Source organism: Callospermophilus lateralis, chromosome 15, assembly GCF_048772815.1.
Source record: "Callospermophilus lateralis isolate mCalLat2 chromosome 15, mCalLat2.hap1, whole genome shotgun sequence".
NCBI classification, from domain to species: Eukaryota; Metazoa; Chordata; class Mammalia; order Rodentia; family Sciuridae; genus Callospermophilus; species Callospermophilus lateralis.
Genome location: NC_135319.1, coordinates 24,192,220 through 24,218,353, shown reverse-complemented (window position 1 = coordinate 24,218,353; position 26,134 = coordinate 24,192,220). Strand labels below are relative to the sequence as shown.

The 26,134-nt window shown below is 37.6% G+C and overlaps 1 protein-coding gene across 2 annotated transcripts in view; it reads left to right on the top strand.

The window, feature by feature from the left end:
- The window catches only part of Prkg1 (protein kinase cGMP-dependent 1), a 1,145,359-nt gene that overhangs the window by 374,573 nt on the left and 744,652 nt on the right, over positions 1-26,134 (top strand). The gene's annotated exons all lie outside the window — the stretch shown is intronic.

The window sequence follows — 26,134 nt, the reverse complement described above, 5'->3', positions numbered from 1 at the left end:
TTCCAAATATGTTCTACTCACCTAATTTCAGTAAAACTTCATTTATAAGAATAGGCAACACTCCCATGAGCCAGAGTTTGATAATTTGATTAATGATATATATATATATATAATATGTACATATAATTAAAATAGCATTGCTCCCAACTACTAAATTTCTTTCTTGGTGGCTTCTTAAAGTTTGTGCCTTATTTAATGTATCCCCATCCTGGCTCGGTGAATAGTTTATTTTTATTTTTACTCAAAGATTCAGAAATACAGAATTCAAATCTAGCTAAGACCTTTGGGGTCATCATATCCAACTCTGAATATGGCTACAAATGTTCTCTTAAGTACCCTTTTTTAATGTCAAATATTTGCTTTAACAGCCTATGAGTAAAAGTCATATATGCGCATGTGAAATTGTTGACCTTTTACAGTAACTCCAAACCTTGACTGTCCTGGCTCCAGGACACTTCATTAAGCAAGTAAGAGTCCTGTTGCCTTCAGGCCTGTGCCTTGCTCTGACTTGCTGGAGGTTTGGTGGTTTCATTTGCACTTCCATTTGTGTTCATTTCTTCAAGCTCAATGTTTTTTTCTGACTTCCTTTGCCCATTTTTTGAGGGCAAATTTTGATCATCCTGAAAACAAAGAATATCTCAGGAAATTGTTTTCTATGTTGCTTTTAAATATTGACTAGATTCTGGCAGAGGAATATAATTAAACTCACAGCAGTAATCAAGCTCCTTCTTATAATAAACCTTCCATCCCTTCACCTAACCTGCAAGTGCCTTTCCTTGTTTCTCAGGGTTAAGTGGAAGAGAGCCATTTGGCTAGACCGACTGTACCTTGGCAGGGCTTGCCATGAATCAGATGTCCTTTTCCTCCTCGAAGGCAGAATGTGTCTCTTGCTCAGGCTCACCTCACATTTCAATTTGCAAATGAGCATGTGGTCCCTGTGTCATTCCTTTGGCAGCAGTCGATATATCAACCTAAATGATAGCCCTTGAATGTGTAATTACGACAGCTCTTCAGGGCTGCTCCCCTCCCACCACCTTGAACCTCCAGTCTCTCTAGTCCCCTTTGTATCTTTAAGATAAAATCTTCACCCAGCAATCAGAAAGGGAAGACTAACCCATAAGGAACTGAATAAGCAAAAAATAATAACAATAGCAAAAATAAGTCCCTAGTCAGGGAGGTAAGGAGTGACTCTAGCAAAGTTTCAGACTTAGCTATCTAACTGAATTGTTGATTGTTGCCAGAAGATCTTAACTTTAAATGTCAACTTGACTAGGTTCTAGGGTGCCCAGATATTTGGTTAAACATTTTTCTGGGAATCGATGAGATATTTGGGGATGAGATTAACACTTGAATCTGTGAACTGAGTAAAGTGTATTACATATGTAATATACATTATACACATTACATATATATTTTATGTAATATACACATATATTATGTGTAATAATATATTACACATATATAGTAATATTCATGTTACATATATTTATACTTAATACACCCATTATATATGTGTGTGTGTGTGTGTGTGTGTGTGTGTGTGTGTGTATTGTAATAAATTGGCTCAAGTGATTTTGGAGGTTTAGAAGTCCCAAGACTTACAGGTATACTAAACTTATTGATTCTGTTTATCTGAAGAAGGATGATTAATACACAATGGTATCTATAATTCACTACAGTTTAAGAAGCTTAGCTGTATGACATTTAACAATAGACCTTATATCTAATCAAAGAAGAAATGGTTGTAACTACAAACAGGAAAATCAACTAGGTTTCATTCCCATTTTTCTTAGTAGGGAGAGTGAACCCCATGACCTAGGTTTGAGCAATTTGAGGTACACATTTGGAATTTTAAACACGGAGTTTGTGACACAAAGAGATGGGATCAATTTAAGTTCCTTTTGGCAGTTCAGTGAGTTAATAAAGTTTTTGTTAAATTGGTCAATTATTCTTGGTTGTTTATATCTAAGAACAGACCTTGTGAAGAACAATGTATTTTAATTCAATATATTCACAATGCTATTTCAAAAATTATTAGTAGGCTGTTTTACCTTCTGTACATGCTATTTTCATATCTGTGCATTTTCCATTTAAAAGCATATATGCATCCCTGCTGGTACAGTGAATAGCCACCGTGGATGGTGGCAGACACTTGGAAATTTAGCAGAAACTTTCTTAGATGTACATTGAGTTCCGGATGTCCCAGGCTCTCTTCTAGGCAGGATGGCTAGAACAATGAATACGACAAGATTACATTGTTGTATTTACTGTAGGGTAAGTAAGTCAATAAACAATTAAATAAGGATATATGGAAGGGAGGAACAGCTAGATGTAAGTGTAATGGAGAAAATAAAATAGAGTGATGTGAAAAAAAGAGGCAGCAGGACCAGAAGTGGTGGTCAAGGAAGGGCTCTCTGAAGAAATGGCTGAGACTTCCATGTCAAGATGGAGGCAGCCACCCAGATCATGGGGAGAAAGAAGTCCCTGACAGGAGCAATGGTTAGTTCAAGACCCTACCAAAAGCATGGTTGGTACAAGTTCAAGCTTGAGGGCATTCAAAACTCCTCTAATTCAAACATCCAGATGAATAAGTAAACTGAACTATAAAATTTTCTTAAGCCTTCCATGATAACCCAAATGATTCAGTGAACCAATAATAATTGGTGTTAAGATAAGAGCATAATGATAAGAGCAGAGCTCAGGTGGAAGAAATGTGCTTCTCTTCAAATTTAAATTCTGAGCCTAAGTTTTACCCCCTTGTTGGTTCTTTTTAGTTGTTTCTCAGTTCACATTTTCTCAGAGCAGCTCTACCATTTGTCTTTTCCATCTCCAATTTTGCTTTCTCCATACAGTTTATTAGGAAAAGGAACTGATGAGCTACAAGCACGATTTTCTCTTAGTGACTTTCAACCAATGTGTACAGATGGGAGTAGGCATAAATTTCCATATGATTTGAATGTAAGAGTTACTAAGGGAAAAAGGGAGATGGTCAATAAACTAATGAGAAGTTTGCTATATTTGGTACCGACCACTACAATTTTTCTCAACTGGAAAAATATCCAGGGGTAAATCAGTTTAAATTACTTCTAATTCTAGATAGGGCAGAGGTGTTGGAGGGGAAGGGAGTTAGCAATGATTGTGGAATGTGATGATCATTGTTATCCAAAATACATGTATGAAGACAGGAATTGGTGTGAATATAATTTGTTTACAACCAGAGATATAAAAAACTGTGCTCTATATGTGTAATAAGAATTGTAATGCATTCTGCTGTCATATATAAATAAAAAAAAGAAAAATACCACTTAAAGCAGTGTTATTGAATATAAGTATAATGTAAGCAATGTGTGTCACCTGAAATTCTCTAGTAAGAACAAGATGAAAACTGGTGATGTTAATTTTAGCAATGTGTTTTAACACAATATATTCAGAATATTATTCTGAAATTATTAACAGATTATTTTACATTCTATTCATGCTGTTTTGCACTGTGTATATTTTCCAATTAAGCACATACATCTACACTGGCATAGTGAATAGCCATTCTGGCTGGTGGCTGCCACTTGGAAAGAGCAAGCTTAGAGCCAGGCTTACTTAGGTACAATGTGCTTGGAGGCAAGGAAGTGGAATAAATCGCCTTGCATGTAACTTCTTGTAATTCCTTAGGTATGTGTGTCGATGTATTTCTTTCTTCCTTTGTAAATTCTCTGCATTACACTGCCATTCTCTCACCAATGCTACTTCCCACCCCATCCCCATTCCTGAAAAGTTCTCCAGCACACAGTTGTTCAGCATTTTAAAGCTTCCTTTGTGAAAGTTTCATTTTTTCTTACATTTATCTTTCTTGGTGGTTTAATTTTCACCTTATCCCTTCACTTAAAGAAGGCAGCATTGGAAGCACAATAAGCCCCTCTGAGTCAGTTGAAACCCTCCTTTGTCAAATCTCCCCTCCCCCATAATTAAGACTTTACAAAAGGAATCAGGAAGTGTCTTTCCATGATGCTTTAAACACAAAAAAATAGAAACTTTGGAAGATCTTCTTTGTGCATGGTAATAAGCTTTAATCTTTCTTGGGTCACTGGCTGATTTGTGTTTTAAGAGAATATTAGTTAGAATATTAGAATATTAGTTCTACACACTTTCTTAAGGTCAATGTACCAAAAGTGAACTTTGTGCAAATGTTCCCTTGTGCAAAAAAAGTTATCTTTATTCGTTAGACCACTTTGGTTCCACCATGTCTTTTTTTGTTTTGTACTTAAAATTTTAAGAAGTCCTTTATTTCTTCAAGCTACAAAATGTTATAGAAGTATTAGTAATCATAAATAAGAACAATACAGTTACAGCTAATACTGATATGTCCATTAATACTTATGCTTATTATTTATTCTTCTCCCTGGTACTTGTAAGAAAACAGGTAACTATTAAGTGAGTGTATATATGAATCCATGTATTTTTTTATTTATGTATGTGTCAGAAATCACATAGTCATGAATCATTAATCAGCCAATCACTTCCTTGATATTAGAAAGCAGGCAAATCCATTCTGTGATGAAAGTCTCAACTGAGATGAGGCAAAAGTAAAACACAACACTTATATAAAGATTACTTGTTCAGCACATGTCTGTAATAAACCAGAAAAAAAAAAGGTTATTACAATGGCCATCTGCCATAAAAGTGGTGCCACATATCTGCCTCATCCAAATACCACTCAGGACACTGGATTTCTTCTGCCAGGAAAAGATGAGTGGATTAGGACCTGTAGTCTTTCTCAATGTTTTTCATTTCAAGACCTGTACTGAATTTTTTTTTTTTTACATAGTATCAATAATAAAAGATGATACTATAAACCCGGCCTCCCCTGGTGGTGACAAGGCTGAAGGATCTATACCTGGACACATATAGCCAATTCACAGTGCTCCAGTGGCCTAGAAGTGTAGGTGACTTATACTATTGGAAAAAATCTAAAATAAATGCATTAATAGTTGCAGGAGCAGCTCTTTGGAGAGGTAGCTCATATTATTGCTTCTGAGGTGGCAAATTGCAAGGACAACTCTATTTTAGGAATGCCTGGCTTACCCCTAAGGAGAAAGGGTTTATTAAAAGGGGATCTTATTATTCTGTGACTCTCATAAGGTTAGCTACATTACTATATGGTGGGTTTTTCTAAGTGATCAAAATGCAAAGCTACTACTACACACAAAGGAAATAACTATTTGGCTATGAAACAGCACATCTTAGAAAATGAAAGAATATGTAAAACTAGTCTAAACCAAGAGAGCATGAAAGTAAAGCTCTGCATTTGATATATCTCCCTGAACTGAAATCAGACTTCCTGATTGATAACCCATGCAGAAAGAAGTCACTTCTAGTTTCTCCTGGACAGATTTTGCTATTTGGGGAGATGGATATTAGGGCTCAACTCTTTGTAATGAGGCTACCCAATGATACTTGGCGAGAGAAATATGGCATGAAAATTACATAGGCTGTTAATGATCTTATTCTAAAATATTTTATGTCTATATTTAAAGTTGTATTTGAAAACTCTGAAGAAACACAAAATGTATTTTTTCTAGGGCACTAAAATGTCCTCAAGAGGTATCAAACATGTCCATATGTGTGGTTGGCCTAGAAACTAACAGTTAAATTTTGCTGAATGTGTTTTCTATGCAAAACACTGTGTTTGACACCAACTTTTTCATTTACCACCCCCAACATCCTTATGAAATATAAAAATTATTTTCCTTATTAAAAGATGAAACAGGGCTGGGGTTGTGGCTCAGTGGTAGAGCGCTTGCGTAGCATGTGTGAGGCCCTGGGTTCAATCCTCAGCACCACATATGAATAAACAGTTAAAAATCCATTGGCAACTAAAAAATATTAAAACAAACAACAACAACAACAAACAAACAAACAAACAAAAAAACAGGTCAGTAACTTGTCCAAGGTTCCATTTAAGTAAATGATACATGAAGATTTGAACCCAGATCTCCTTTTCTACAAGTCTCATTTACTTTAATCAGCTTTCCTACTGTTCCCAAGAGGGAAAGCTCTTCATCAACAAGCTCTTTAAACAGAACACTGGGCAAAAGGAAAGGAGGTCCAAGTATGGGATGATTAGTTGAACTATATAATGGTTAAATTCCTTTCCAACCTTCAATTTCTGTAATCTATATGCTTTTATCTCATATATTGGAGCCTTTTACAACAATTATAAAAGTGAAAATGAATAACTTTTAGTTGATATATTTTCAAAGCAATCCAGCAATTTAGTGTTACCAAGCCATTTGCTTTCTTAATCTCTGGATAATGCTGCTCCCTTTTTAAAACTGTCAACATTCTCTGCCCTGATGCTTAACATTTTGTTAAATTTCAATATTCTATAAATAGTTTACTATTCTCCAAAAAACATTAGTGCATATCGCTGTTTCTGCCATGATAACCAAACAGATGTTTGGTACCATCAAGAAGGGCCCTGTAAATGAATATGATGTAGCCAATGCATTCTCAAATTGGTACCAAGAGTATTTGGGGCAGTCATTCTGTCTAAAGAAAGCTGACCACATGCTTAAGAATCCCAGGATATGAAGATCTTCCTTTCGTTTAGTATTTGGATAAATGCATGTAATTCATGTCAGGGCTTATATATTTATATTAATCAATATTATAGATTCATAATGTGTTTATGAAGAAATAATGTGTGGGGCACATGAATCTGTACAAGTTGTACATTACGGAGGACAAAATGACTCTTGTTGCCAATGTTAAAAACAAACCTGGCTGGAGTGAGTCAATTTGTCAAGCCTAATTTTGGACTGAAGTGGGAATGTCACATTGTCTAAGGGTATTATAAAGGACAAAAAGGTTGCCTAGTGAAGGGGAAAAGTCAATATGGTAATAGTGTGCTGTTCAGTTTTGGAATTAAACACACTTGCCTGGGTTTAAGTGCTCTTTTCCAACACCTATATATCCTGATAGCTTGGACAAGTGGCTTAATCTCTTTGAGTAAGTTCTGTCCCCTGATGTCATCATGCCAATTAAACATACGTGATATGTAGAAGAGCTATAAAGGGTGCCCCTGCTTCTTTCATTATTAAACATGCCAAGTATCATGGAGGGAGAAGGCCTTTTCTATGTCAAATGAGCATTTTGGGCCATGGAGATAAGACATCTCTCCTGACTATTCCTTCATCTTTAGGTCTATGTAACTTATGCAGTGTTTTAGGAACTAGGTGGTGAGCAGGCACCTGTCCATTATGCTGTAGAATATGTCAACCACAGGGTTTGTTTTCTCATTTTTCTTTTCGAGAAGTGACCAAGGAAGAATAATTGCAAAGTACTCATTGATTTCTAACAACAGTTATGTATAAACACTTTGAGTTTGATTGTAATGTTTTCTGAAAGGTAAAAAAAATGATAATAGGTTTCATTTTAGGTTTTGGGAAATTTTAATGTTCTGTCAACTTGCTTTCATTAAATAGAGGGCATTTAGAAACTATTTGGGGACTATTCATCTATCTTTCCAAACAGCGGTGCCAAATATCTGAAACTTTTTACTCTAGATCCTAGAAAAGATAGTGATGGGGTTATAGGAGGCCTTTTCTTCTCTAAGTCCTTAGAAGAGTTATTTCTTTTGGAAAGAAGTCTTATCTGCATGCTCAAACAGCTCCAGAAACATTCCACTAGTCAAGCAAATGCAGAGATAGCCATTATTAAAATTCCTCTAGGAAAGGATCTCTGTTCTATGAATTTAGTTACTTCTCTTCCACACATAGGCCATTTGAAATATGTAAACCCTGCAGGCTTAAAAATTGGCTTGAAACCATATCGGAGTTTTGATCCCTAGACATGTACATCTGGCACATATAGTCAGGAAATGAAGCCTTTGGCAACCTTTTTCTAGGATCTAAATATTTGGCTCTTGCAGACAGCAGTTTCCTGCACTTGTGTCTCATCCTGCTTCTCTGGTCATGTGTTTTGACATTAGGTAACTTTGCTCCCAGAAAAAGTATCTGGGAAGATGTAGAGGCTCCTTCTGTGTTCTTTCGTGCACAATGAGTGGATGTGGAAACCACTTGGGTTTCAACTCAGAAAGCGTCTGGGTGAGCTGTAGAGAGAAATGGCAAGTTTCACAGTGAGCTCAGTGTACTAGAAAGGAAGCTGCACAATTGGACCTTAAAAGACCAGATAGTTTTCTCATCTGGCAACAGGGCTGTCATAAAGATAGGGTAGCAAGTGGTGTTTTGCAATCCACCCTGCTGTTTGTTCCTTTCTCTGTTTCAGGCGCGTGGAGTTCCCCGTCGATCAGAATTCCACTTCTCTGCCCTCCTTCCTCTACAGTAATCCTAGCTCTCTGTTTCTCCAGTTAGGCATCCTCAAATTGTCTTAATGATGTTAACTACCCTGGTGGGAAGGCGCAGCAGCACTCAGCAAATTCAGGCTCCCTGCCTGCTGTTGTTGAACTCAACCAATGAAATCAATTTGTTGTCGACAGCTGTTCCTCTCCACTTTCATTCAAGAAGTTTATAGATCATTCCTCTCTTCTGTCTTGGGGAAGTAAACCTTGCCCTAGGTGTAGGGGAAATGTGTAGATCCAAGCCTTCAAATGATTCTGCATACCATATAGGTTTTCTCATTGCCCTCCTAAACCATTTTACCACTAAATTATACCCAGGCAGGATGATGATAGAGTGGAATGGATGAGTATTGACCCTGTAATGACAGACAGTTTTCATTGGAAGCCTGCTTCTAATTGAACCCACTTCTGAAGAACCAATTTAATTGTCCTAAGATCCATAGTTGTCTGGATGGAAGAAGAAGGTGTTTTAAAGTGAAGCCGTCTTACAGGACACGGTGGCACATGCCTGTAATCCAGTGGCCTGGGAGGCTGAGGCTGGAGGATCAGAAGTTCAAAGCTAGCCTCAGCAACTTAGAGAGACCCAATCTCTAAATAAAATAAAATGTTTGGGGAAAAAAAAAAGAGCTGGGGATGTGGCTCATGGCTCAGTGGTTAAGTGGGCCCAGTATTTAAAAAAAAAAAAAAAAAAAAAAAAAGTTAACTATAGGCTTCTTGGGGAAAAAAATAGGCATTTGGGGGAAAAAAAGTATTATATTGCCTTTTAAAAAAAATCTTTCCCTTTTCATATATTTTTCTGGCAGTAGTTCATTTTTCCATGTGTTAGAATAGATTCATGTCTTATTAATACTTATCAAATGAAATGTGCCAATAAATAAACATACTGGTCATGTTTAGATAAAAAGTTATTTCACATAGTCTTCATTGTAGATAGTAAAAAAAGTATGACAATCCACATTATACAAACAAGGAAATTAAAATTTTAATTGAAAGAATCATTTTAACTTTATTATAAATATTTATTTTAATGGCTGCATGTTTATTTTTTAGACTCTCTTGGTAAATAGAACGGACACAAATATTCTCAGTAATTTTCACCTGTTAGAAATACAATGGTAATCATTCAAGTTAATTTCAAATGCTGAATAAATGAATTTTTAAAGGTTTAGTCAACTCTTTAATGGTAATACTAAGGAAGAAACTATATCTGCCTAAGTGAATAATTACACGAAACTGAAGGAAAAGTTGTGGGATGTTGAAGCCATGTTTCTTCACTGCTTTTGGGATGTGCCCATGTGTTCCTATGTAGGAATAAAGGGAAATCTCAGGTGTTGCCAAGGAGTAAGGTAAAAGGAAAGTGTCCTCTAAGACTTGTGCATTATTCTAGTACAAATGTAATAATGCCCTCTACATTAGATAGCAATTAGCAATCTCTTGATGGGCTCAGCTTGTAACTTTGATACCTTTTATGACATTTTTGTTCTCACTGGGAGCAAACATACTTATATTTTTCCTTCAACTATAACAGAACAAAGCCCTTCGTGCATATGCGTATCTTGAATATTTTATAACTATATTTTATGGCAATGAAGCAGCACAAAGAATCTGATCTGGGATAATTGGACTTTTAAAGGAAGGACATGGATTTAAAATCAATGAGTGCATCGTTGCAGGAGAAACATTGATTCTGGTAGAGGGGTAAGCTGCATCAACAAAGTAAAATAAAGATATAGCATGAGGTATAATATTTAGTTTTCATTTGGAATTACCACCTTGCCCCATACTTAACAGAAAAGAGCATGTCATTATCTGATATTAGTAATTATGAACAATATATAATTAAAATGACAGTATTTCTTTTATGTTTCATCACACTGTGAAATACTCCCATGCATGGGTTCTACCAGGTTAAGCTTACTATGAAACTCTGATTATCCCAAGTGATTAAGAGAGAGAGAGAGGGGCGAGGGGGGGGGGAGGGAGAGGGAGGGGGAGGGGAGGGAGGGGAAGGGGAGGGGAGGGGAAGGGGAGGGGAGGGAAGGGGAGAAGAGGGGAGGGGTAAAGTCTTCAGAAAAATGTCAGCAGAGCCTCAGGAAATGAAGAGAAAAGACCAGGACTTAAAAACCATCTATTAATCTTTTAAGCAATATTACACTGAAAATCAGCTATCAAAAATGATCCTGAAGGTTAGGCCAGACACTTAACATATGGGGAAAGGTAGGGGACTAGGTGGAAGGGAGCTTGCATCATTTCTTTTCTGAAAAATAGATGCAGTAGGGAGGGAAGAGGAATATTGACCGGGTTCAAATGTTCCCTGCTAATTCAGACATGCATGTGGACCAAGTTGTCCATGTAAACAGGATTCTTTGTTAAGTGTGGGTGGAAGGAAGGGAGGGAAGGGGAAAGGTAGAATTGAAGAGGAATCAGGGGCACCACCCTGTGGGTGTTTAGTGGAGCTGTTGCGAAGTAGGGGACTTAACTCAATGAGGCAAGGTTTGCAAACCAGGCTTTGTAGAGTTTAAAAATTTGGCAGGAGACGATTTTGAAACTCAATTCTGATTCAGATCACAGCAAATCTAGATGGTTGGCTGAATGGTGTGAAAAGTAAGATTGCTCCTCATCCAAAATGGTAAATATCATTTGTCATTCCATGCTAAATGATGCATTTCTCTAGATCTCAAAGGGCTTTTGTTGCTGTTATTACTTATTTGATTTTGTTGTTGTTGATGTTCATTACTTTTTAAAGTTTGAGTTCTCCATTTAAGGAAGAATAATAACTTAAGTCTTTACTTGAAAACACCCTCTAGAAATGTTTTCTCTTTTTTTTCATGGTGGTTCCAATTTTCTAAAGTTGTGTTTTTCATATTATTAAAAGAATAATGTTTATGATGGGGAAGAGGAATAAAGAAAATATATTATTTGGTCTATTAAGGTCCCAATACACTGTTGGTAAATGTTTTCTTCATGAGTATTTCTTTGCTAAATTTTTGTTTCTTTTGGTAATTTGATAACCAGAAGACCTGAACCCTTCCACAAAGGATTTTGGCAAGGACAAAAGGAAGGCTGTGTCATAAGAACAAGTTTGTCCCAACGACTTATTTGTGAATCTTCCCTGTGACATGTCGTAACTATGTGACCATAAGAAAATTATCTGAAATTTCTGGGTCTCAGTCTCCTTACTGGAAAAGGGGAGAGCAATACTCATTTTTTCAGAGCTCTGTGAAGACTCCAGTTTTTTTTTTTAAAGAATTTTTAATATTTATTATTTAGTTTTCGGTGGAAACAACATCTTTGTTTGTATGTGGTGCTGAGGATCGAACCCAGGCCGCACGCATGCCAGGCGAGCGTACTACCACTTGAGCCATATCCCCAGCCCAAGACTCCAGTTTTAAGGTGTATGAAATTCCCATCATGGAGCCTGGCCCCTAAAGCAGAATGGTTGCCCCATCCTGGCAGCTTTTGCCTCAGTACTGTATTCATCTTTCTATTTTCTATTTCCAACAAATGTAGGTACATTGCAAACACTGAGCAAGAGTGGTGAAATTAAGAAAGACCAATAGGTCAAAGGGTACGAACAGGAGGGTGCTAGAAGGAGTTCTCAGGAGGCAAAAATAATCATTGCTGGATTTGCAGTCTTGACCAGGTGGTCTGTGTTTTTCACTCTTCAACGCTGGGGAATAAATAGCACAGTTAATATTTCAGGCTTAAGTCTTTTGTCATCTGAAACATAAGTTATGCTTTCAAGGAGGTGTGTAGCAAGCTATGAAAATAAAAAAGCTCTCCATTGGAAACATTTTAGGGGAGTGGCAGAAAGAATAGGGTGACTTTTTAAAAATTTTTTCAGCAGTACATAGTAATAACATGTCAAATCCACAAATTACGTGATTACCAAAAAACAGCTTTATGCCTCATAAGGTCTAATATTTTTATTAATATCAAAATGTATACATATTAGAGATTTACTACAAAGTACACCAAATTGGATGATTTTATTCTTGACATTTACAGCAACCTTTTGGGAATTTGGAGAGGAAGTATTATGGTCCTACATTCACACTATATGATTCTTTTCAATAATTTTATTTGACTTTCAAATATCTAAAATTTTTAATTGCTTGAGCAGATAAACCTGAAATAGAAAGCAGTTCAGTTAATTGGGCTGGGGTTATGGCTCAGTGGTAGAGTGCTTGCCTGGCACATGTGTGACACTAGGTTTGATCCTGAGCACCACCAAAAAATTAAAAAATAAAATAAAGGTATTGTGTCTGTCTACAACTAAAAACAAATGTTAAAAAAATAAAAGAAAGTAGTTCAATTATTCAAACCATGTAAACGTTTAATTAACACTTCAAATTATACTGATAAACAATAGCTTAGCATTCTTTGAATACTCTTTAAATGGTAGGCATTTGTTATGGTTTGGATGTGAGGTCTCCCCCAAAAGCTCACATGTGAGACAAGGCAAGAAGGTTCAGAAGAGACATGATTGGGTTGTAAGAGTCTTTACCCAATCAGTGATTTATCTCCTGATAGGGATTCACTGAGTGGTAACTGAAGTGGTAGGGTGTGACTGGAAGAGTGGGAATTGGGGCATGACTTTGGGGTATATATTTGTATCTGACAAGTGGAGATGTCTCTCTCTGCTTTCTGATCATGATGTGAACTGCTTCCTGCTGCCACACTTTCCCACCATGATGTTCAGCCTCGCCTAGGGGCCCAAGGAATGGAGCTGGCCTTCTATGGACTAAGACCTCTGAAACTGTGAGCCCCTCAAATAAATTTTTCCTACTCTACAATTGTTTTGGTTGGGTCCTTTAGTCATAGCAGCAAATAAAGCTGAATAAAACAGTATTATTTATAGGATTCATATATATTAAACTCGATGATCACAACATTAAAAAATAACATAATGATTATTCTTGCTTTATAAGTAGATCACAGAAAGATTAACTAATTTTCCCAAGTCACAGCGTTGACACTATAACTAGTCTGACCTCAGAGCATTGGCTCTTGTCAGCAGGCTGCCTCTCACTAGAAGTATTCTTTTATTGAATACGCAGTATGGGACAAGCCAATGCTAAAAACTTTTGTGTATAGTATCATAGTTCATGTACTTTAATCCCTATAAGGTCCCTATAAAAAATAACCACATTACCCATTTTACAGATAAGTAAAAGAAGGCTTAGAGAAATTAGGTCACCTGCTTAATTCCTGCTAGTTTAATTGGTACCACTCACCATTCTGTTGACTGAAATGGTGTCCTTGCTATGTCTGACACTTGTGTTGGGGACACTCCTCTCAGTTAAGCCGGGATCACATGTGCCCCTCCTCATTCACTCCTTTACGTTGGCCTTGTTCTTCTCCTAAGTGCTAATGTACATCCTCTGAAATGGGTGGACTCTACTATTAGGACTAACAGTTCTTTTATAAGGTAACCCAGGCTAGCAGAGAGGGATGGTTGATCACAATTTATCTAATAGATTCTTTTCTTGAAACATATGAAAGGAAGTCCTAGGAAATTAGATTAGAAGACACATGAGTGACACGAGCCAAGGATATACTTAAGAAGAATCCCAAGCCAGCCTTAGCAACTTAGGGAGGCCCTAAGCAACTTAGCAAGATCCTGTCTCAAAATTTTAAAAAAAGGGCTGGGGATGTGGTTAGGTGCCCCTGGGTTCAATCTTCAGTAGCAAGATGAAAACAAAAACAAACAAACAAAAAACTTTCCCAGCACTAACTACCAAAACAAAATTATCCCAAGAGAAATGACACTCCTCTTTGTTTATTAGTCCCAATTCCCTTTTTAGGACCTCATGGCCCAGACCCTACATCCATTTTAACATTTTATTTAGTAAATTTTTTATGTTTAGGAGAAATTAGATTATTGATGGCCTAAACTGGCACTTTATGTGTGTGTGTGCATGTATATGTGTGTGCATGTGTGTACATCTGCACACATATACAAGCACTATATAATTTTGCTGACCACAGAGTTTATTAAGAATAGTTCTCTAGAATATTGCAGCAAAATGGGATCAGGAAATCATTGCATGATATATAAAGTGAGCTAAACCTTTAAAAGATTAATTTTAAAAAGTCTATACTTGTGAGTTAGCTTCCCATTTTGTGAATCTTAGGTGTATTTAATGATGAAAGGATGGAACGATTCTAGGAAAACCTTGGCTTTCTATTCAAATAACTCAATATATAATTAAGTCCTTTGAAATAAATCATGTTATCACTGTGAAAACAGAATCAAAACACACCATCAGTTAAAGGATTCCCCTCTGTTTGGAAATAGCAATATTTTGTCACCTACTTTGGAGTAGACTATAGCACCTAACAATTATATGTTTTGGATTACCAGTCACATCTAATTGAAATTTCTGATTTTGATTGAAAACAATTAGATTTTTCTGAAAATCACCCTTTATTAAAGATCCAAAGTAGTGTCATGGTTCGTTGTTACAGAGATCTACACTTGAATCCAGTTTCAACACAGATTCAAACTATAGGACCTGGGATATGATCTTGTTCTATATAAAGTGTCCCCTTAATAGGATTGTTGCAAGGAAAGATGAGATTTTGCTTACCCAGTGCCAGGCAGATAGATGCAGGCTCATGAGCATCTCTGATAGTGTGGGAAGTGAGGACGACAGATGGCTTTTCCTAGGCTACCCAGGGTCAAGTCAATTTGCTGCCTTTCCAACTGTGACCCACAGGTCTCTGTCCTCACTTATTCTTTGGCCATGGCTTTGAAGGAGGTCAGAATGCCTCTTAGAATTCAGACTTCCAATGAAGAATCTTTCCTAAAAATGTGCTGTTAGCAAATTCTGAAAGGATGGGTCTTTTTTTTCAGATTTTCAAAGATTATACCATTTGGAAGTAACTAGTAAAATTGTCCCCAATTAGGCCTCAGTCTTTCACCACCACCTTCTTACTACATTTCTCAACATATTTTCACTTTTAATAGAAAACCTACATGGATTATTGTATGTCACGTCCACAACCCAGTTGGGCCAGGGCAGTGGGATAGGTTGCCAAGAAGCCAAAGAAAGTGCCTGCAGACAGCATGGGAGACATAATTAATTGGGGAAACTTACAAGAGATCATGGACTTCTCCAAGAAGAGTTAAGTGGTGACAGGCTGAGCAAGTAGCACCTCTGCCCTCAAGGAGCTTCACCAAGCAGCGCTGCTTCTCCCTCGAGATGTTATGTCCAGTGATGAGTGACGTGAATCCTTTCCACAGTGCCCTCAGTTCTGTGCCTGTCCCCACTGAGAGGGGGGCTTTATGTGTTAGGCTGTGGAAGCAGTGACATCATCAGCACTAGCTTGCTTAGTTTGCTTGTATGATCAGCATCCCAGGGAGAAATTGTTCTGGAGCACATGCAAGAAAGTAGCTTTCTACAGATAACACTTAACTTGCCCTAGTTCTCTGTGTGCATAAGACAAACGCTGTGTCCTTTAGGATAATATGTATCTGGACTTTTAGCCCAGGTTTGTGCTCAGTGTTTCCTTAACTTAGCAAGGTTTTTGGGAATAGCAAGGAACATTAGGGACATGTGTCTTACTCTCTCCCTTTCCTTTAGGAATCATAGAGCATAACAGGAGTTTTAAGACAAAGAATACAGAATCTTTTTTTTAAATGTCTATTAATGTCTCCTATAAAGTCATTTCACATATTCCCAAGTGGAATTTATTAAACAGCTTCACATATTCCCAAGTGGAATTTATTCCACAGTTGGAAAAGCTGAACCATAGCATCTTACCCATCTATTTTCAGGAATATTAAATTGATCACAAAGGTCTTCACCTTAATCTAGCATTCCTGTTGTCTTTTAACTGGAGTGATCTTAAGGTATCCTAGCCATTTAGCACCTTTATTTTAAAGATGGGAACAATGAAGCACAGATTGTTTAATAAAATGAGGACGCACAGTTTTTAGTTGGCAATGTGTAATATTCTGCTGTGGAGATATATAAGAAAAAATTATAATGTGAAGTTAAGTGTAAAGTCTATGTCATCGAGGTCACAAAATGATAAAGCAAACTGGGGGATTATAGGGGTGTAGTTAAGTGAAAAATTGTTAAATATGACAGGACTGAATTTTCTCTGTATTGTTATTAAATGTGAGTTAGTGGTATGGTCAGATCCCCTGCCTCATTGTTTCTTCTTTCCTCTCTACCGTATTCTGCTGTGTGGTTGTCCCAACCTGACTCTGCTTATATTTAATCAGTTTATATTAGAAGAAAAAATATAATAAAGACTGAGGTATCTTCGTTATGATGATGTAAAATAGAGCTTCACTAGTTCCACATATGCTTTACACTAACCTGCCTGCCCACAAAAGAAAGCAGTTCAGTTCACTTTTCTGTCTTCCTTATGCTCTGGAGGGTCTAGTAAGATGGTCATGTTTTGAATGCCTCTGTGTTCCCCTTATCTGGTATTCTAGCAACTGTGAGTTGGATAGAAAAGCAAGAGAAAGCATAATTAATTCATTCAAGGTGTATTTCCCTGCCTTTAAAAAAGATAGCTCAACAAGAATTTGAGAGTGCCTCCAATTTTTTATCTAGGCTTGAGAGTCTAGAATGTCGAATGGGATTGCAGAACTCTGAAGTCATACATATGCCAAAACTGTACTGGAAACCTCCTCTTCGCTTTTGTTCCCTAACTCTTATATGGAATCATACGATACTATCACTTTTTGTAGACTTAAATGGTCAAATATCAGCAATTGCATCATTTAACCTATAGAAAGAGCAAGAACATTCACCACTGCCCTGTCACCACGTGCTCTCTAATGGAATTGGCAACAAGTGGACACTGGTTGCCTGCAACATATGTACTTAGCTGCAGGCATCATATCTAGCTCCTGGAAACCTAGTCATCTGATAATGTTAAGTTATAAAACAGAATTGGCAGAGAGGAGATCTAAGCCAACCAGTCAACTATGTGGACTGGGTGGGTGCAGGGAACGACTGAGAAAATATCTAGTAACTGTTAGTATATACTGAACGGGGCTGTTGAACACATGAATGTGCAACTTCAAGAGGTGCGGCCAAGCAGCAGCTTCACAGAACACTAGAGTGTTCTGTGGAAAGCTGTTGAGTCTGGCAGACACATTTACTAATGCAGTGAGTACTCTAAGGGACCCCACTGAATCACAGAGGGAGAAGTCCAGCATTAACACCAGAGTCTTTAATACCAGAGTCATAATCCAGGGGACAATGTCATTCAAACATTGTAGGAATGATTATTGTTAGAGATCACAGACGCCTATAGCAGGAATTGCTTTAGATTTTTGGGAGAGAGAAAGTAACATTTTTCGTTATTCAAGTATGTCTTAAATTTAAGTATTTCTGACAAAGCATTTTTAATCCCATAGGAAACCACAGCAGCTTAGTTATAAAAGTTCTATTATTTCACATACTTTTACAATTGAACTCAATTGAAAAAAAGGAGCATGTTGTAATTTGTATCAGAACTTATTTCTCATATTTCTATTTTTTATCCACTTTTCATTGTTTTATCCTTTATAAACATGTTCCTGTAACACTTTGTCTGAAAGTTTCATGTGAAATAGTGTATAGAGGTGTGTGTCATCAGCGGAGTCACTGATCCTCAATGAAATAACGGGAGAGGGAGAGGATAAGCAGTTCAGCCCCAGGAACCTTATATGTAAAGGAATTGAAGGACCAGTGAAACAAAACAAGAATTTAGCGGTAACCATGGCAACCTTCGTGGATAAGGCAGAACATGAAGCTTTCTGGTCATTATTATTATCGTCTTTCAACATTTATTGACTGTCTGCCTGCACAGGATTGGGGCTAATCAATTTTTTTCTTGGGGGGAACAAGTAAATGGAGATGAGGCTTCCCCTAAAGGAAAGCCAGTGTGTTCTTAGAGCTTTAATCAAGTTTGGACTATCAGGTGACAAAGGAACCCCAAGTTCTCCGTGTTGTGCAGTAAAGAAATTTTTTAAACTTAGAGATTATGTCATATGAGGGAGGAGGCTGTGACATTTATGCCAGAGTTATCTGACAGGTGAAAAGATATGTGAGAGAATCAGTGATGTGGAATAAAAGAAGCCGACGGTTAAATTTTAGATTAATTGGTTTCTTGTTCCGAGAGAAAACCAATAATAATAATATTACTATTATTATGATGATGATGATTAACTCTCTTCTTGTGGAATTCTTCTGGCAAAATTTGTTTACTGTAGAAGAATAATTAAGACTGTTCTATCAAAGAACCAAGGTTTGGATACACTTAACTTCTGAGCACCTTATTGCTCTTTCTTACCCAGATAGGAGAGCAAAATCGTTATAAACCAGAAGCAAAAGAAAACTTAAAGGTGCTTCTGCCACCCCGGCATGAAAATGAAGTAGCAGTTTTTATGTATGGCCTTGGCTTGGGTTGTCTGCCAAGTGTGAACTACTAGAATTACATGCACTGTCTGAATAGAGCCACTTCTTTTGATTAGCATTTCCGCAGTTAATCATGTGGGTTCTGCTTACATGAAAATTGTGATTTAGTAGAATCTTATAGATTCACCAGAATTTGGTGGAAACCCAGATTCCTCATTTCTAACAAATTCTCGGTTGATGCCCATCTTGGTGGTCATTCCTTGTATCATAAGGCTTAACCTTGTTTGCACAATAGATCACCTGGGAGCTTTAAAGGATCCTGCTTCCCAGGCCACATCCCCAAACCAGTGACATCAGCACTTCCAGAGGTGCAATCTGGGGGGCTACAAGAAGCACAGCAATTTGTAGGTCACAGGTGAATCACAAATACATTGCTATGGCTTACAGAAGGTTCTATAATTTTTCTTACACTTAAAGTGATTGGGAGATCTCTCATAAAGCCCATTGGTTCCAGGGCTTTGTTGAAGAAGCAGTTATTTCTACCTGGCGTCCATTTGCTGCAGCTATGTACTCTGTGCCTTTTAGATGTGGCACATAGTGTCTAGGTCTCCCCTGCCCAGCCAGCCACTATCCCCATTTCTGTTATCTGCCTGTTTCCTGTAGTTTAGCTTTTGTACCCCTGCCCTGTCCATGGAGGCACACTGTAACATCTCCTCTTGGGTGAATGGTTTGTAATTCTATTCTTCCTTTAAGTCCTTGAGTCATACAGGGCAGGGAGTGTTGGATAGTTTGGGGTTCAGTTGCCCACTTATTTCAGAATTCCCACTGAAACGTCAAGTGGAAAAATACTTACGTAGGAGTCAGAAGCTGGTCTGGTTCTGCCATTTGCTGCTAAATTGATATTAAACAAGTCACTTAACCTCGCTAATCCTCATCTATAAAGTCACACAATTTGGTGCTTGGACTAAGCATAAGCATTCTTTGAGGATGCTAAGACACCCACCATTACTCATTCACTCCACAAACTTGTGTTGAGCATTTGATTACTCTGTGCCAGGCACTGTGAGTTAAGAAGAGAAAATAGAAAGGCAGATTGAATTCATCCATCTACCAGGGTTCTGAGAGCTTGAAAAAGTTCTAATGAAGGAAAGCTGGGACTGGATGACCATCTATTTTTATTTGTACAAACAGCACAAATTGTGCTTGATGTCCTAAAATGATTATAAACCCCATTAGTTTCACTCACAACAATATATAAGTTTGAAAAGGAGACGATTTGATCTCTGTAGTTAGGAAAGAATTGTGCTGGAGGTTTCTGTAAGGAAGGGGAGGCCATGGGATGACACTGGTGGGAACATGTCCTGAACATTCACTGGGCAGGTGGCACAGAGGGGACAAAAGCTGGGCAGCATTCAAATTCATATGCTTTAAGGGGCCGACTACAGGCCCCTTCCATTCTGTCCTGCAGCATCCCAGAGGGGTCTTCTTGGGCATGCTCCAGCTTCCAGTCAGCTCCATGGAGAAGGGCAGAATGAATTTAACCAGACTTGGGGGGCTCTTTGCATACTGTCAGGTCCAACAGCACGAGTCATATTGATTGCTTTGTTTCTAGTCCCTTGCTTCTGTTCTTCTTCATCTTGAATCTTGTGCATTTCTAGGCATCTATCTGAGATACCTGTGCTGAAATTCCTCTGCCCTCCCTTTTAAGTAATTCTTTTTTTTTTAAACCCTAGTGACCTGGCATTTCAGAGGGGCACGCGTATGCCTGCTGCTGCCATCTAGTGGGGGCCTCACAGTGTCATGATTGCCTTTATCTGATCAAAACAGGGCCAGGCTAGAATTTACTTGAACTAATTATTCAGGTACTGCTTCCAGTTCAAAGATGGTGGTTCCACACTAAAGATGTTTTTGCAAATTATACATATATTTAATCTCTATTGGAATCATTTTGTCTTTCTGAGAAAAGAATTTAGAAGCTAACTTCCAAAAAAAAAAAAAAAAGGCACCAGCTTCCCAAGCATACAAGCGGAACAATATTGGCTTCAACAGTGAATAAACCAAGGGTTGTATGAAAGAAAGGGCAACTTCACACCTTTATTCAAGCAGAATTGTATTTCTCTTGTCAAATAAAGTGTGCTGCATATTGCTTCTCTCCATGTGAAGAAGAGATTTTTCAGCGTCACCGGTTTGATCAGCATTGTTGGTGCGTCTGGCTCACTAGCCTGGGCTGAAGCAGTTTATTTTCCCCATTTCTTAATAAATAACTTCAGAATTTCAGCGAGAATGTAAATTTTTTTTTATTGGTTGTTCAAAACATTACATGATATATCATCTTTCATACATTTGACTCGATTGGGTTATGAACTCCCATTTTTACCCCAAACACAAATGAGAATGTTAATTTCAATAGAATGTAAATCCTATTCTTCCCCTTGCAATTTCTCTTTAAAAAACAACAACAGGCCACATCCTAATAATGTTGAACGAGAGGGATTTGCTTTCTTCCCATCTCTGTCTCCTTTGTTCCTCCCTCTTCCAAGAATAGTCTCTCTCTTGTCTCCTTTTTCCTATTTCTGGTTCCTTCTGATAATGTTAATCTCCAGATTTCTTCCCACAAAACCTTCTGTTCACTCTGAAGACTCCCAATGGTTCTCATCTAGCTAAAGTAATTCAAATGGACTGAATGTAGTCTCTAATTTTTGAGAAAATGCTCCTTTTAACAATCTCAATATCCAAATAGGAATAACAATCTCAATAACCTGAAAACAGTTAACAAGAGATAATATAAATAAGGCTACATCTCTACTTTGATGGCTATCGCAGGATTACTCCAGCCCTCCTGAGAATTCCTCTAGAAGGCTAAGAAGAACATTTTAGGACATAGTTCATAGAGGTCACTGGGATATTTAATATTCTGTAATTATTTTTGATTTACAACAGTTGGCCCAAAACAGATTCTAGAAATAAATCAGCTGTAGTTTTACTCAGGGTAAAAATAGGGCATAAATTGAACTATGGTCATCATATTAAATTATGCTACCCTATTACATTTGCTACATTTGGAGCTGTGTCACCTTCCATATTTCCATGGTCTGCATTTGTCCTGAGCTCATGCTTTCCAAAAATATGAAGAAGACCCCTCTGCTTTGGTACTGTTATAGTACCAAAGTTGAAATATCAATTTTGATATTTGAGATAATGACATTTTGTTGTAGGAAAATACCTTATATAAAACAGTCAACTTCTTCATTATTTTAACATTAAGAATCTGAAGCCCGGAGAGGCAAATTATTTACTAGAGGCCACACAGTAATCTGTTATCCACAGTTGAGTCCATCTCTCTTTGACACTTCTAGAATATATTCCTTTTATCTACATATTCACATGTGTGAATAAATACACATACACACACACACACACACACACACACAATCTTCCTGTATGTATTTCATCATTTTCTCTTATTTATAAAGCACCCATCTTTCAAGCACTACTTCTTCCTACTATTTTCCCAAGGGAAAAATAACTTTAAAAAAAAAATCATTCCAAGAATTTCTTAGCTTTAAAAAAAATAGGCAATCATTATTATTTTAATAAGCCACCAATGTTAAATAATTTCAACTGCTATCTAAAAGTACCTTTCCTCTGGCAAGACCACTTTGGAGGGCAGTGCTCCTTAGATCCATGAAGTGGTGTTTGTAACACTGAAGTAGGAATAACTGTGGGACAGTGCAACAGGCCTTAGTAAGGAGTAGTCGACATTAATGTGATAAAGACTCACATGTTTCTCCAAATAGATCTATTGTAATGTGTTTAGATTTCAAAGAAGCTTTAAGATAAAACCATACCCCCCCCCCGGCTTTTTTTTTTTTTTTTTTTTTTTTTTATGTATTAGACTAGTACCAGTAGCACGTGGATGCTTCTAGCAAAGTCAAGGATTAACTCTCTCTTCTAATACCACAGAGAGATTTTTCCCTGCTGTTCTATGACAGTTCAATCTCAGATTACCATAAGGAATATGCATGTGGAATTTTTAAATGATTTTTCTGGTTGATTCCTTAACATTCTACTTATATTTAAAATTTTTTTGAAAAGAGACCTTTCCTTCCTTCTTTCCTTTTTACCTTCCTTCCTTCCATAACTCATCAGTCATTTTCCCTAACACCTCTGTGTGACCTGAATTTTGTTAGGTGCTGTATTATTTTTTAGAGAGAGAGAGAGAGAGAGGAGAGAGAGAAGAGAGAGAGAATTTTTTAACATTTATTTTTTAGTTTTTGGTGGACAAAACATCTTTATTTTATTTTTATGTGGTGCTGAGGATCAAACCCAGTGCCCCGCGCATGCCAGGCGAGCACATTACTGCTTGAGCCACATCCCCAGCCCAAATGATGCTGTATTATTTGAGAGGAAAAACTTACATTATAGATGTGATTTTCTTTTATGTTTAACTTCAAGAACTATGTATCATATTTATGGCCATGTCCTGAAAGATTATGTGTTTTTTTACTTTGATCTTTGCTTTAATTTCTTTAGGAATATCCTAAAACCCAGGCTGTAAATGTTGTTATTCATTATCTGCATAGATTCTGCTTTTAAATTATTTCAGTTGTGAAGAAAAGTTGGACACATCTCTGTGATCAATGTGTTTTCTTCCATGTGACCACAATTATCCACCAAGATATACGGCTCTGCTTCCTCATAGCCGTGCATTTATCTGGCCAGATCACTGTTGTCATACCATCAACACAGTGGACATGGTGGGAGAGGGCTCTAGTTGTTTTAGTTGACAAGAGCACTTGAGCAACCACATTCCCATTCACTAACTAGAAGGCTGATTTAATAGAGTTGCTGCCTCCACCCCTTTCGGAAACCGCAGCAGGCAGGCCTGGCGTGGGGTTCATTAGAGTCTGGTAGGATGAGAACAGACTGGGAAGCAGCTGCAAATGATCAGAACCAGGCCTTGGCTAGCTTCAGCTTGTGCCAGGCCCAGCATGTCTCCAAATACTCTCTGGATTCAAATGAAAAGATGCCAGCCTTATACCTGCTGATCATGGGACAAGGACAGGATATATGTTTCTGGCCTGGAGATTTCTGAGGAAATGCTTATCATTTGTGTCTGTCTTGCAACCATATGTCAACAGAAAGTGACACGTTAGCTGGATGTGTTTGTGAATAAACACAGTTTCAATAGGTAATTCTCTATTAAACTTTTGAGATAAATACAGATTTAAAATGTAACTTGGAAGGGAGCTTGGGGATCATCTTGCATAGGCTTTTGTATAGGTGAGCAAATGACTCAGAGGAATCATATCCTCATTGTTAGGGTAGGGGTGTAGCCACACTCTGCCCTAGACACTAGGGACATGGAGATGAATGAGAATGAGACCTTGCTGTGTGAGTGGTACAATGTTGGGCCCATCACCTACTGTCCCTAATTAAGAGAATTTAAAAAACAAAAGGGCATTATAAATCACAGTGATAAACATACAGATAAACAAATTGATAGAGATAGAGAAATACCTTGGGTATGTACTAAATAGCTTGCAAGGTACTATAATTAGCATAAAGTATAGAGAACTGATCTTAGGCACAATAGGTGTAGAAATGCTTAATTCATTGTCATTCCTAAAAGAATGGGTATGTTTCCATATGTATGTTTACTAATTGTGTCATCTTCTGATGCCAGTTGTTGGGGAGATTTTGTTTTCTTTTGCATTCATATATTCTCATCCTGAGCAGGTATAAAAATACAAATGATCTATGTCAGACAGACTTACAGAAAATAGGCTAGTGAGTGAAGAGGGCCAACAGGTAGCTATATGACATACTTTTTATCAATATCTTCTTTACCTTTTTTATTCTTGCATTTTATTTATTCCTGATTTGCTTCTTAACATTTGTCAGTCCATTTGATTGGTGGTTATTTTTAAGCCCCAATTGGAATATTTTCTTCTATTTTCCTATTTTCTGGATTGTCACATCCTGGGTATTTTAGAATTTTGTGTCTGTTTTCTCTGTACAGCTATTGTCACCAAGAATAAATTAATTTGAGAACCTATAATTATTTTCATCAGAAATCCAGCTGTAAAACAAAAACAAATGGAAAACAGAGAGAGAGAGGGAGGGAGGGAAGGAAGAGAGAGAGGGAAAGAAGCAAAACTCACAGCTATGAAATGCCATGTGAGCAAACACAGAGTCTTCCTTGAGTTTTGTAATCGTGAAAACATGATTAACAGTTACATGCTAGTAACGTTCCAAGGTGTTTCTCAAATTGATCAGCAAAATAAAAAATTATCCATTTAACAGGGGGAAAAAAAACCCACAAAAGTAATTGTCCTGGACAGACTGCATAGCATTTGCTACCTCTAGAACTCCCTGCCTAGGGTTTCTTTAAACATGAATCCTGTGTTTAGTACCACCTAGCCCTGTGGCCCAGACCACTGCTGAATGATAGGGGATTAGCTTGTGAAGCAAAAGCTACAGCAAAAAGCTGTTCTCTGGCCTAACAGGTGCCTGACTGAGGGAGCTGCATGCTCTTCAGAGCACTGAGTTCAGCCTCACTAGTGAGCATATCCTCCATGGACCAGCAGCATCAGTATTACTTGGAAGAGTTTCTAGCTTCACCCTAGACCTTCTGCATCAAAACCTCCAGTTTACAAAGATTCGTGGGGGATCAGCATGTGCATTCAGTCTCAAGGAGCCAGGTAGTGTAAAAGATCAGATGCTCTTTGAGGAGTTTAGGTGTGGACCGTGAAGAATGTCACAAACTTCCGGTGGGAAAGAATTAGACATAAAAAGGAAAACAGTGACAAGACTGTGAGTCAGTGAAGTCCTGAGCTAATGGCATCCACGGAGGAGAAGGGACATGAGTAAAGTCCCATTAGCTTGTGGACGGAGCACAGTAAAAGCAGAGAGTGCTCAGGGCACATGCGTTGAAGCACAGGGCACTAAAGAACTTCTCTGAGAGGATGACTTCTAAAATTGATGTTGGGTTAGAGAGCTGCTTTCTCACTGCTAGAACTCCTGTGGCATCTGAATAGCCTTCTATTTTCCATACATCATTGTGAAACTGCTGAAATCAATAGTCTGATTTCTTACTTTCTTGAAAATTTCCTGTAAATTCTTATTAGCTGAGGTAATTTTGAGAATATCTTAGATTCTGGCACTCTCAAAAAGCCCCAGAGAGTTCTTTAGTTCTTATTCCCAGGTCGAATTTCTCATTCTTCCAAAGTTTAGCTTCTGGGAAAGTTGAATGTTAATGCTATTTATGGCTTAATTCCTGATGAAGTTATGAAAAAGAGGGATAGAGACCTCCAGAATGATGAATGAGGAGCTTTGCAAACCCTCTCCCCTAAAACAGAGTGTAAAAAACAAAAAGGAAAAACATTCAAATATTTGACAAAAACCACCATGT